The 14,847-nt window shown below is 38.7% G+C and overlaps 1 long non-coding RNA gene across 1 annotated transcript in view; it reads left to right on the top strand.

Moving 5' to 3' along the window:
* Positions 1-628: 628 nt before the first annotated feature.
* Positions 629-14,847, top strand: part of LOC125891026 (uncharacterized) — an 86,632-nt gene continuing 72,413 nt past the window's right edge. Inside the window, exons 1-2 of the long non-coding RNA XR_007449597.1 lie at positions 629-729; positions 1,116-1,190. This is a non-coding gene — a long non-coding RNA (uncharacterized LOC125891026). The remainder of the gene's footprint in view (positions 730-1,115; positions 1,191-14,847) is intronic.

The following is a 14,847-nucleotide window of genomic DNA, read 5'->3' as shown; positions in this document are numbered from 1 at the left end:
CAGCAAAGCTAACATCAGGAAGTCATCTGTTAAAAGCCTTCCGTTGTCGGCTACGACATGAAACTACTGTTAGCTCAATCATTTTGTAACTAAGACATCCGCTGGAAACAATATTTTTTTCAGGGACCGATTGAGTTATTGAGTTATTACAGACACCACTAACAGCTAATGGCTAACAGCTAATGGTTAGCCCAGCTAATCTACGATAACCATGTTATTAATTACACACACAGAAATAGTAATTTTTGTTCAGACATTGTGTTTATAGACTTTACAAACATCAGATTAGTCTAAACGGTGATATAGTGACGTGAAAAATGTGATATATATATATATATATATATAGCATAAACTCAACAAGGTAAACAGCAAGGCCATTTACACAGTGGTCAAGAGTGCTGGACCAGAAGTGTCGCACAAAAAAACACGGAAGCTGGCTGCGTTCTGTTTTGCCTCCGTGTTTCCGTGAAAAATAAGGTGGATACCATAACTATAACTAAAACTATACCGCGGAGAAGAAAAATATTTTATTTTGAAATCTCTAACTCACTTGCTTTTATTTTGAAAGCACAACACAGCGTCATGTCCCGGCCCCCCCCCCCCCCCCCCCGCCTCTGAGTGTTTGAGAGTCGGGAGACAGCGGCCTGCAGGCGACAGAGGTTCAAGCTGAAATGACAGCAGCAGCTCAGTGCTTTCTTTCTTATGGGAAAGAAATGAAAGAAAGACAATGTGAGTTGGTAATAATCTTGTCCAGGAGGATAATCATATTTTCGGTCTAGACCTGTTGATTCTGAGCTGACATTGTGATTCAACATCTAGGCTAACTTGTACACTCTTGCTAGGTAAACTTTAACGTTGTTAGGCTACTATTAACGTTACTAGCTGATGTTGGCTGGCGACTTTCCAATAACGGAAAAAAGCGATTTGACACTAAATATCTAAGGTTTTTGTAAAACAACAGGATTGTTCTATTAACTCATGTAACTTGAAAACAAGTACATACCTCCAATATCTAGAAAGGAGTTAGTCTGTCTGTGTGTTTTTCACTTGTTCTTGGCTTTTCCATCAGTATTTTTCTAACTGTACCTTATTCATGTCAACTGCTTTCATATTAGAAATCAGATGAAGTTCAGCTGGCAACTAACGATAGAGAGGGCGAGGCAGGGAGAGACAGCACTTCAGAGTTGCAGGTAGGTCATATGTGCTATATAAATGGTTAGGTGATATATTCAAACTCATGCTTAGCTGCCACAGATGTTATTATCAATGGCTTATTAAATAAATTAATCAATCAGTTTGAAAGTGATCAGTAACATCATCGTCACTGATTGAGATATGTTAAAAGTATTTTATTTTGCATTTTTTCATGAATTAAGATGGAGATATAAAAAGAGTAATTGATAGAAATAAATCACCAAATCTCAGTATCATTTATAAAATGAAAGAATTTTCTCTGTTCTTTGTAAAAAATATTTTTTAGCTATTTTTGTATGTTGTGCATATAGATAAGAGTGTGTAAGTCATGTATTTGAATACATGCATTCATACTTTTAGATCTGTGAATGTTTTTAGTGTCAGTCTTTCTAGTATTGAGCACTGATCTGTACCTGTATCAGATTATAAGATCTGTGGTACTTTATATATTTCTGTATACTAAGAGAATACATAGGAAACACATGTAAATCATGTGATATGTTGTCTGTTTATGTTGAGAACAAATATGTTGTTACAATAGAATAATATAAATAATAATTTGAAGTTAACTTTGTAGCTAAAATGACACATTCTGAACCACTTAAGGGCTAAAATGAGCTTTTCTTTGTTTAGAAAAAAATATGATGCTAAATATTAAACCAAAAAAAGCAGCCTTTTCACCACTTGGGGCATTTTGTTTTTGAAAACAAATTGTTTTATATACCATTCAGTGACATCGCCCATCCCTGATTATGGCATACATATTTCTGCTCAAACCATTTACGGATCTGTCAAGTTTCCGACATGTTAAACTCATTCCTACACCCTTGATCACTAGCATAGCATGCTACATATACTAGCACACTATGTAGTTATTAGAATACCTCCTTTAACTTTAAGTTTTTGGGAAACAAACACCAAGCTCCCAGGTGAAAGTCCAGAGTATGTTTGAACCATTCTTGCATTATATAATACAGTTATTGGCAGTGGCCTCACAATCTGCCACTGTGTATCATACCGCCACAAAGGGTCCCTCTGTGCATTGGTGTCTGAAGTCCACTGACAAAATGGCAGGATTTGATGAGTTAGGTTGTTGCCCACTGCCTCAGACAAAGTCACTCCCCGTGGTGCTTATTATACCACTGCAAAGGGTGCCTTGTGTCTGATGCCAGGGTCCACTGACAAATTATCTGACTAATTCTGGGTGAGAACGGGCTGAGACTTTACTGCACTTGGCCAAGAAACCCCTGTAAAATCGCAACTTTTTTTTTTTTTTTTTTTTTCAGTTATCTTCAGACAGAGCCAGGTTAGCTTCTTTCTTCTGTTAGCTAATAAGCTGCTGGCTTTATATTCATCAGGCAGGTATCAATCCTCTCATCTAAGTCTCAGCAAGAAAACCATATTGCTTTAAGATGTGTACAACATCAGATATTTGTATTCATTATGAAGTGTGTATCTAGCAGTGCAAGTTTCACAAACAGGAGATCCCAACTGACTCTGTATAAAAACTCTCAGTTTATTTTTAATATGAAGGCTGTTTTATCCATGCAATGACTGTGTTCTCTTTCAGCAACATATTAGCAAGCTGAAGCTAACTTATTAGGAACATAACCAAATCTAAACTCTGTAGGGGGCAATTATGAGGCTTATATTTTCCATAAAGAGTTTCCCCAAATTCTAGTTTTAGATTATTCACATTTCATGGTTGCTGTTTTGTCTTTAGGTAATTTAATACAGAGGCAATAAAGAAAACATGAGATTCATCTTTTACAGAGTACTTCACATTTTGGCACTCTGACTCTATTGCAATGCGCAAAATCTCACAAAACATTTATTACATTACGGGGGGAAATGGTTTCCGGTGCAATAAAACAATTCAGTTTTGCTTGCATCTGCCTTCATTTGTTGAATTATTGTTTTGTTATTTTTAGAGAGTTTATCATTTATTAATTTTGGAACCAATTTACCTGCAAAAACTGCATGCTTTATTTTATCAGCTTGATCAAGCAGAAAAGCAGCCGTGTGAAATAAGAGCACAAAGACCTGGAATGTGGCATCAAGTAAATGGCAGATTTTCTTCATTGTCTTCTATGATTTTGAAGCACAACCAGCAGCCCAGCAGGCAGTGTTGGGACTAATACAGCGAATATTGTGTACTTTTGCTCAGTAAGTGAATTTGGTCCAACATCAGTGTGCAACACGCCGTGCTCTGGCTGGGCTTTCTGGTAGAACTGTAGTAGAGAAATAAATGCCAAGTTGTTTGTTTACTAGTAAGCTCATGTGGTCCTCACATTTTGCAGTCATTCCAGTTTAATCACCATTTAAAAGCATGATGATTGTTGTGTGCATGGGCTGTGGAGGAAGACAGGTCATTATGGAGTCATAAGGGCCATAATTTTGTGTAACATTTTGGTGATGGTTAACATGACAGAACAGTTTGAGGAAAGGTATTAGTTACCAAGCTTTATATTAGGTGCATCTTTTTTACAAAGCCACCGCTTTGTTGAAGGAGTGGTTCAGTATTTTATTATTTATTATTTTTAAGATTATTGGTTTTTTTTTTTGCTAAAAGTTAGATCAGACTACCACTCTCATATCTGTATGCTAATTATGTAGCTAGAGCTAGCAGCCGGTTAGGTTAGTGTATAGACAAACTAGGGGAAACCATGGTTTTATGAAAACTGGATATAGCGTTGGAGACAATTTCAACTTGCAGGTGTAAAATTCTCCAGATCTTCCACATCACTGGGCCCACAGCAAGCCCACTAAAGACTTTGTCGGTTAAGCAACTTAATTTTGCCAGCCGACTGAGCTTTATGCAGTTTTGTCATCTGCTAACTTGAATGGGGGTAAAATGACAAAACTGCACGGCTCTTCTAGACTTCTGAAATGTTATCAGACTGAATAGATAAAATCCTGATAGTGAAAGAAGTTTTTTCACAAGGGTGTGACACTGAAAAAATATATTCACTGATTTACAGACATCTCTTTCTCAATGCAATGTCTATGGAGAAGTCTTTTTGGGGGAAAAATGGCATGACATGATGAACCCAGCAGTTGTAGTTACACATTTGGCCAATATGTCAAACCGGCTTGGGGAAAAGATAAAGATGGATGAAATGAAAGCTCCCATAAAGGTGAAGCTAAACATCTCAATTGCCCCCTGGTGGCTGGCTGCAGTATAGGTCATAAACCCCGCCCCCTCTACATTAGGGGATAAGACATGAGCCAAGCTAAAAAATTAATGTAGACGTCAAATAAATTTTTCCCAAAGATGTTTTTGTCATTTTAGGTAGTTCTTTTCACGCTGATGATGATGATAATTCAAGTTTTTTTTAATTAATGTGATGCTATGCAAGGGGGTGTGACATCATGATTGACAGCAACTGAGTTGGGCCAATGGCGCTGAGTTGAGCGAGTGTATACAATAGGAGGAAAAGGAGACGAGTTGTCCGTATCTTTATACAGCCTATGGTGGAAACAGCTAACCTGGCAGTGTCCGAAGCTAACAAAATCCACCTATCAGCACCAAAATGCTAAGCTCATGTATTAACATATCATTTTATTTTATTTCATTTTATTTATTTTGTCACGGGGTTAGACTAATTTTTTGTCAGGAGCAGTGTGTTCCTCTCCAAGTTTTCGCTGTTTACCCTGCAACTGTTTTGGTTTCTTTACATTTGAACAGAGCCAGGCTAGCTATTTCCTCACTCCCAGTTTTATGCTAAGCGGAGTTAAACTAGCTATAATATGAGAGTGGTACCATTCTTCTCATCTAACACTGATCAAGAATAAGCATATTTCCCACTGACATAAGCTATTACTTCATTTTACATAGTTTATAAGTGCTGGTATTGGCACAGTGTCAGTGGTATTCAGTGGAGGAAACAATGCAGCTGAGTCTTTTGAATAAGTAAAGAGACACTATTACTAACACATTCATGTTGGCACTATCAGCAATGAATCATGGATGTGGTGAAGGGCTGTATTTATCTGAGAACAGGACAGGGACTGAAGAAGGTTATCAACAGTTTCACACATCCACTGATTCCCTTTGAAGCGAGATGCACCATAAAGACGTAAGAAAAGGAACAGCGGCGAGCAGGAAATGCTGGCGAAACCGTCATCCTGTAATTATTTATGGAGTTGAGCATTTAAAGTAATTACTGAGGTGTTGCCACAGAACAAGCCAGAGCTGCGAGCTCTTTTTATTTTTATTGTCCACGTCAACTTGTTTGTTCTGAGTGGCTCCAATGGAAAAAGCACATTTCAGCAAAAGGTGTCACACCCATACATCTTGTTATGTGGTCATAGTGCTTACTTGCAAAGTGCCAGTCTTATTCATGTCTGAGTGGGCATATGCCACACAAAGGACCCCTCACACAGAATGGGTCCCAGTCACTGTGTAAGTAGAAGTAAAGTAGTTGTACTGATGCATTGACATGACATCACAGCAAACCTCGACATCAACACACAGCTGACTATCTTTGGAAAGTGATGATGATCTTGGCTGTGCTTCTCATCAACAGTGAGAAAGATTGCAATGTACAGCTGTCTGGGCGCCACATCCATTTGACATGTTGACACAGTAGGTCCTTAAAAGTGCATGTGTCAGGAACTCGGAACTAATAGCGCAACGTCTAACTTCAGAAGATTAGCCAAGCAGCGACGTAAGCGGTGGCTGCTCTGGTGTTTAGAAGCTGTGTTTTGAAAAATGTGTGTGGCAGTGGTACGTGAGGAGAGAGAAATGATGGCGACGGGGAATGGCTCTGCAGGAGTGGAAAATAAGTGAAATGTAAGTCATAGGTAGCAATATTTTGATAAAGTAATCATGCTTCAGGAGCAAAGCTCGGACTCCGATATCAGCCTTTGGTGATTCCACGGAGCTCCTCCGAACATGGCAGCATCAGATTTACAAATTGAAAATCATTAATAATTCTAACCAGGATGTGATAAATCTGGAATCACTCCCGATGAACCTGGACACACTTTCATAAATCAAAAAGATTACTTGGAAATTTTTTAAAATCTGATGTCAAAGTGTCAGGCTTACTAATGGTTTTTGTAGATCCCTTGCCGTGATATATCATTAATCTGAGATACATTTGAAGTGTGTCACCGGGGCAATATGTGATCCCTCTAATATTAGGAATATGCTGGTCTGTGTCAATACAGGAGATAGAAGGGATAAAAGCGGGTGGGGTGCCGGGGAGAAAGTTGCCGTGGGTTACATTTTGATAAGGCAGTTCAATGAATATTTCAAATGACCGCAGGATCTGAATATCCTTACATGTGAATATAACAACAGTGCTGGTGGAGCTTGGGCATCATGATGATAGTTATAATAATGATGATGACGATGATGAACAAAACAGATAACCTACTGTAGAAACCATAACAGAAACTCTTGTATTTTAATGCAGCAGCAGTGTTTCCCTCCTAAATCCTCAGAATATCCACACAGTGAACTCCGTATCCCCAAAATCCACATCACTGCTGAAACACCTTCTTTATTCTGAGAGCAGCGTTGCTGAGACTTAGGAGTGCTATTGTGAAGAAGGAGGTATTGACCGTGATGGCGAACAGGGCACCTCTGTAATCTAAATGTCATTCACTGAAAAGCATCTCCCACACAGCCAATGGCTTTCATCTGAATGTGCCTCCAAAAGATTCAATTACTTTTTCTCTCCTTCTATTTCTTTCACCCTCTGATCTCCACCCTCTTTCCCATGCACTAGTTGCTTATCTGCTGTGATTATAGTCATTATGAAGCAGCCGTGTCTGTAGTGAGATTTCATCAGGAGCAGACATGCTCAGCCAGCTGCCTCTGCAACCAGGTCCCGTTTAGTAAAGGAGCTGTACAAAGAGCTGCTGGCTGGAGATGAAATACTGCATATTTCAACTACACTCCCAGGCTTACCATAGATTCTTGCAGTCGTGGCATAACATGGCAGTGAATTACTAATAAGTGTGTATTCTGTGCCATATATTCTGTAAACATTGTGCACATTAACATGAGTGGCTCCGTGTTATAATACTGTATAAAGGTTATGTACTGTGGCAACGCGAAGCTCTGACTGTATTTCCTATGCTGGTGAGGCAAGGGGAGAAGTATGGCAGCCCGAGGATAGAGGGCTGTATCAGACAACACAGCTGCTCTTTTCATGTTCAAAATCTGTTTCTCGCACGTCTCCGTCTAGGTTTCAGCAGAGGGGGTGGAGTTTAAATGCGATGGAACAAAACTCATTTTTTGACAATGACATCAAAGGAGATGGCTGCTTTTGTGTTTGAAGTGGAGCATGTTTGAAGTGTTCTGAAGACAGTGGAGTGGTAGGGCAAGTTCATTGTTGCTTCGCTCTGGGGATGATTATCAGCTGCTATCGGCGCGAATCTCTGAAACAACTGTCAGCGTGACATGTGAATAATGATCTCCCTTTTTCACCTGCTGACGCCTAACCAACTCTGACACCTAAATACCTACAGTACGACTAGAGTTCAGACGTTCCTCCCTTCATTCTTTCTTTGGCTGCAGTTTGAGACAAGTCTTGGAAATTATTGAAATTATAGCAACATTTTATCCTAACTTTTCACTCTTAGGCCTTATATAAACAATTCATAAATGGTTTATTAAAATTCATTCATATATTATGATTATAAGTTGTTAGCATAAGGGTATTTGGAAGTATTTATTAAAGTCTTATAATCATGATTATAACGCTTCCAATGAAGCATAATCACTCGTGCTTGATAACACAGTCTAACATAGTTGCAATTATATGTAATCATTTTTTAATTAGTTTTAAACACATCTACACACAGCTTTAAACCTGCTGTACATGTTTGCAAACAGTTAATAATGCTATATAACACAATGTGTGTGTTAGTTGTTACAGGTCAATATATAATAATGGACACGTACTATCTATCATTATTAACAACTAACAATGACACATTTAAGCTCTTAGAGTACCTACAAATGATTTGCACATGTGCACAGTCACATATTAAATGTTGATTAAGTACTACACAGCTCCAGCAAACTATAAGGATATCAGTAAAACAGACAACTAAGATATCCAAATAATTCAGTAAACTTGATTCACACTGTACATTTTGTTGACTATTTATTCTCCTTAATGATAACTGATCTAAAGTCTGCATTTTGTGTGGTTTAAATACTGAAACATGCTTATTAAAGGTATAAGTGACTTATCAGAAGTGTGCAATTGTACGATGTAGTTTATACCAAATATGCTATTTATTTTTGCTGAGCAGTAAGGTGCATCCTGTATGATGGAAACAATTCTTGAAGTGTAGGCTATGCATCATGTTACTACATTTATCAGTAAATACATTAATGTAGTATAAACATACTTGTTAAGCATTTATTATCTTGGAACCGGGATCTAAAGTAAAATGAAACTAATTATATTGATGATGGTCACAAACTCTCTATAGCCTACACACTTTTTTACATCTTGCCAAACATAAATATACATAGTGATTGTATTGCAAACACATAATATCTGAAAAATGGTTAAGTATAGCTGCCATAAAAAGTTGGTAACACTTTTAATGAAGCTCATGTCTATAATGCATTATGATAAGTTATAATCTGCTTATAGCACTGTATAATTATAGACAGCGCTACAACAATAATCACATCACACTGTAAGGTATTTTACAGTGACTTACAAGCTCAGGTATCATACTGTGGTACTTCATTATTACTGGTCACTTACTGGCATCCTTTTGAAAGAATCATGGTGTATTATAATTCTCATAGTTGGCATACATTATAATCATTTTATGTATTATACTCACTGTTAAAATGCATTAACATGTGATTATAACTTACTCTAAGTGGTGGTCATTTGGGTGCTTTAGGTGAACTAATAACATTCCTAAGATATAGGCAGGTGTAAAAACATAATAAGCTGGATATAACTCTGTAAGTGGTCATTATTTAAGTAGGGTGAAAGAAACATAATTAGATCTATGCAAGAACAACACACACAAAAACCTCTGTATAATTCATTTATTTTACAGGTCATAAAAGAAATTGAGTACTCCAATTTGACACAACTTTTTGATGATGAACAACGATGATGATGGATGATGGATATTTAACGCAATGTTAATATGTTTATATTGGTGAGTGTTGTGCAAACTTAAACTGAAAAACGATTTTTCAAAAGATCCCGAAAGAAGAGATGATTGAAGCTAAAAGTCTATTTGATCAAAAGTATGTTATTGGCTTCCGTGTTATTAAATATATATAACTATTCATACACTAGTTATGAGTTTTTCATGTTACAGTTATACTGTTATCAACATTAACCTATTAACACCATATGTGAGGTATTAGCTATTCATTAAGTGTTTACTTAACTGCTAAATAGTAGATGTTGAAATAAAATGAGGTTATTATTGGAAAACATCTGCTAAGGATAAACACCCTCCACTTAAATCATATTTGCTGCCAATGTCAAATCATGCTCCATGCACATACAGTGCTTATGTATTCTCACATTAAACATCATGTTTTCCTCTTCTCTCTCATAATGGTCTGAGTCAGAGATCAATGGCTGACACTGCCCTTAAATATAAACCAGTCTTTGATATTAGCTACCATCATATAACTGTGTGCCCTTAATGGTTACATTAACCTAGTAAAATAGACAAGTTAACAGTCCTCCCAATACATGTAGTGAGCTGTAGATTTAGTTGGGCCTCTAAAATCCTCCTCCACTAACTATTATTGTACATGGGTTGGCAGTCTATAGTCCAGCCTGTAAAATCTTTCAGGAAGGGTCATTAAGGATATTTCATTATCTCCATATTGCCAAGGTCAGGTTGTCCATATATCCACTTTACGGCTGCTAGGGGAATATGCTGCGACTGTAGTATAATAGACCAGAAAATGTCCACACCAGGAATGATGGGAAATCAATATTGGGCCCAGCTCATCAATACAAACCCCATTTTCACAAGCAGGAAGAAGGTACTCGGGAAAAAAATGTTGAGGAAAATAGATTGAATCAGAGCGAGAAAATAAAATAAAACAATGTTTTATTGTTAATAAAATGTTTGTTTTTTGGTGTACAATATGCTGGGAGACTCGTCACAGGAGAGGTTTAAACCGGTTTGGCTTGATTTTGTTTTAATCTGCCAGCACTGGATCAGGCAGTCCATAAATGTCCCAGCACAGTCGTGTAACCACGTTAAAGCAGAAAGAAACATGGGTTGTGACAATGATTTGCCCCATTTGTTACAGCAGTGGCAGGGGCCTCAATCTGCCTTTGGTTTGTTAGAAGAATGTTGATGCCTTTCGGTTTATTGCAGGGTAATGGTGAGAGGAAATGTAGGATGCCGACAAACAAAGGAAGGTTTATATCATTACAACTTAGAGAGGAGGTGCAGTGTAAGCCGCTCAATCATCACTAAAGCAATTCCACTATCATACTCAGATGATGTTCGACACATATTTTTTTTATTAATTAATCAAAGCCTGTGCATAAAACATGCACAACATTCATCTAAGGTGTAAATATTCTAATGTGAAAATTGTCAGTACATGTAGGCTATTTGTTAAATAAACATAGCAGAGCATGTTGTGGTCCAACAAGGAATTTACAATGTGCTATGGTGGAGAAAAGAGAAAACAGCCTGTGGTTGTTTAACCAGCCAGTGGTAGCCTTGGGCGTTGTTTGTTTATGCAGCACAGCTTCCAACAAATGAATATCACACTGGCAAACTGATGTTGGAAAAAAAGGACTCTGCATACAAAAGCGTCTCCCTTCCTTTCCAAACGGCTACCAGCATCAAAACAATCCAAAATACTCCGAGTGATGGTTGTTCGTTCTCCTCCTGCATGTTGTAAAATGTTTATTTTTGCCCTGCATTATTGTATAGCACAAACAGTGACTCACTACAGTTGCTGTACAGTAGACACATTGTCTTTGTGCGAACATTACACATTGTCTGCTGCATGTTAATGGCTTATTGACCATGTATGGTGTAATGAGACCTTGGGTGCAGGGGCAGCCATGATATATGAGGGTGAAAATTGGCCTCTGCTGCACTGATGACCTAATTTCAATATTCAGGGACTTGGGGATGGAAATGACACTTTTCACATTTAAGTGCTTTGTATTAGCCCCTGGCTTACTGTACCTCTGCCTAATCCCAGTCCACAGACAGAACCACACACGGCACAGAGAGAGAGCGTGCCGACTGGTATGGACCCCGCCAAATTACAACCATTCATTGCGGACACAGCGAGGTGTACACCCTACAACCACCAGGCAGTGTGCACGGAGAGAGAGAGAGAGAGAGAGCGAGCATTTGACTCGTTCTAGGAGTCACCTTCATCTTTTTCCGTTCTGCTGGCTTGATGCATGCATTCAAGAAAATAAAGCAGAGGCAGATTCCAAAAGGGCTCTGTCTTCAGAGATAACCTTGAGGATGTATGGCATTTAGCATTCCGCTCAACCCTGGCCATGGCTCCCTGAAAGCGGTCATGGCTTCCCTAAAGCACATATTTTGATCCCTAGCCTTACGCAGAGGAACATTAATACCTTTTCATGCTAAATGGGAGTGTTTTCTATACTTTTTTTTTTGTACGGGAGAGGCATCAAACTGGAATTTAAAGACTGTCATTGCATGTTAGGGCGAAAGGGGGATGAAGCTCAATGACCTATTTGCATTTCTGTCTAGGAGAGGAGCAAGAACACGAGGCTGAGGTGTATAGCGGAAGGTTGTGGGAATGCAGATTTATTTATCATTCATCCTTTATTTCTCGTGTATTAGTGAGTGGAGGTGTCATGTTTGGCACATCGAAACTCTGTGTTCTGCCAAAGAGATGTGACGCCAAGAGAAATAGGTGTTGTTTTAACCTTGAGCCTGATTTAAGCAAACATGAATATATTACGTGCAGTATCCCTCATCCCCCAGCTGACGTGCTTGCACTGTATTCTTGCTATGCTACTGTATATTAAGTGCAGTTTTTACTGCAGACAGGAGTATGAGGTGTCAGGTTCTGCACAAAGGACGAGTGAACCACAGCATGGCAGCTTTGCTTTCTTCCTTGACAAGGGAAAAAAAAATGCGGAAAGATGCTCTGTAAGCTATAACGAAGGATAGACAGATAGATAGATAGATAGATAGATAGATAGATAAATAGATAGATATAGGAGACAATTTCTTTTTTCACTCACCTGAGATGTCAAACAAGAGCAGATGGGACAGCATGCTGGTCACAACTACTCCTACGTAAAGAGTGTTTGCAGTGTGTGTGTGTGTGTGTGTGTGTGTGTGTGTTTGTGCGTGCCATAGGGACAGCGCAGTAGCTCACGGTGCTCCGACAGGTCCACCGTGTGTGGTGTTCTGCAGCATCAGCAGCCGGACAGGGGCCAGACGGTGGATTTATGATGCCAGGGAACGGAAATGACCCGCTTCTGTCATTGGGTGTGTGCCCCATCACGAGAGGCCCTAAACTATATTGGCACAGCGCTGACAGACATGTTTGTCATCCAGTCAGTTTTGAAGATACCAAGCAAGGGGTATTAGTCCTTTGACAAGTCCCTCCACTCAATCTGTGTGTGTGTGTGTGTGTGTGTGTGTGTGTGTGTCTTTTCTGCTCCGTCTACTCTTTTTCTTGCTTTTTACTTTCAGAGCTGTTCTATCGCATCAGCTCTTTGTTTGTTGCTCAGATTACACGGCATTCTTGAAAGTGATTTCGGAAGAGTAATGTGTTTCCTTATGGCTTCATCATACTGTTAGTACCTTAGCTTACTTGTAACAATATAGCCCCCAACAAAGTAAGTACTTAATGTCTTTAATTGATACACAAAGTATTGATTTGGACAGTTACAATCTTTAAACTGTAATTGTTTGCTTCAATATGCTATAAAGTAGGCAATTGATAATCTATAGATAACTTCCCATATTATATCCCACACCATGAGTTCAAATGTAATTCATGCACAGTCTTTACAAACTGTATCAGGAGGGTGCTTTCAACTTTCCAGGATCAAGTATGGAAGAGTTGCATGAACAGTGACACCTTCTGGCATTCTGAAAAGGCCAAGTATGACTGGATTTAAAATTTCACTCACTGCCTATTTTACCTTGAAAACCTCTGGTACACCACACACACACACAGACACACACAGACACACACACACACACACACACACACACACACACACACACAGGATTTGCATTAGGACCACAGAATAATGATTAGCACCAAATACTTACCGGCCTTAACATATTTCAGTTGTTGGTGTGTCCGGTTTGTGATTGTTACATACAAATGCAAGGCCTTAAATTCAACAAAGGAAACCCTGACTAAAAATGTAGGAACAGATTCTGTCATACTTTGAATTGAAAAGTATTAATTATTAGCTAGTCAGGGTACTTAAAGATAGGGGAGGTTAATGCATCTGTGGTCATACTGCATACTGGCTATCAACATTTTAACATAAAGTCACACGTACATGGTGTTGGGACTAATGACATTTCTCTTAGTTGCATAAATATGCAACTTAAAGGGGCAGTTCACCCCAAAATCAAAAACACATATTTCCCCTCTTACCTGCAGTGCTTTTTATCAGTCTAGATTGTTTTGATGTGAATCACTGAATGTTGGAGATATCAGCCGTAGAGATGTCTGCTTTCTCTCAAATATAATGGAACTAGATGGCACTCAGCTTCTGGTGCTCAAAGCACCAAAAAGATACTTTTGAAAAACTCAACAGCATTGTCTTTTTGCAGAAATCATGACCTGGTTATTCAAGATAATCCACAGGCCTTGTTGTGAGCAGTTTCATGTAGGAACTATTTTGTTTCTACCGAACCACACCAAATGTATCACTGCGAAGATGGAAGCCTGCATCTGCTGATGGACGAGAGGGTTGTGCTCATGGCAGCATGAGATGAAGCCTTGCAACATTAGCTAGCTCAGTGGTGATAAGTGAAATAACAGTAGATGCCACTCCTTCCTGTGTAGTGATATGGTTGGCATGTGAAGTTTGAAACATAGTTCCTACGTGAAACTGCTCACAACAAAGCCTGTGGATTATCTTGAGTAACCAGGTCATGATTTCTGGAAAGAGACATTTCTGTTGAGTTTATCAATTTTCTCTTCACTTCTCATTTTTTTAGTACATTATTATTATTTTTTTTTTCTCTTTTTTTGCACTTTAAGCACTATAAGCCGGGTGCCTTCTAGTTTCATTAGAATCAACTGATGAATAGCACTACAGATAAGAGGAGAAGTTTTGATTTGGGGATGAACTGCCCCTTTAGAGGTGTTCTTTTTAAATAGATGAGGCAGGATGTCAGGTCAGCAACAATTTCCCATTCCACAGCACTGTTATGCTAACTTTTAGCTGCCCATAGCTTCAGTTTATCAGAGATATACTGTACCTGCGTATCCATGCCAAAAAAACTAACTGCATGCTCTCCTCTGAGAACGCGAGCTAATTGCCTTGGCGTTTGTGTTTTAAGACCTCATTACTCACCATTCATTTTATCAGCCAATTATCTGATCAACAATCTGTATTGAGCCCAATTTGTGGATGTATTTGTTTCTGTATTTTTGCACATGTTACAGGTTGGGGAAATGCTCACAGATAGTTAGTGGAG

This window comes from Epinephelus fuscoguttatus, linkage group LG6 (assembly GCF_011397635.1).
Source record: "Epinephelus fuscoguttatus linkage group LG6, E.fuscoguttatus.final_Chr_v1".
NCBI lineage: Eukaryota > Metazoa > Chordata > Actinopteri > Perciformes > Serranidae > Epinephelus > Epinephelus fuscoguttatus.
This window is presented reverse-complemented; position numbering and strand designations above follow the sequence as displayed.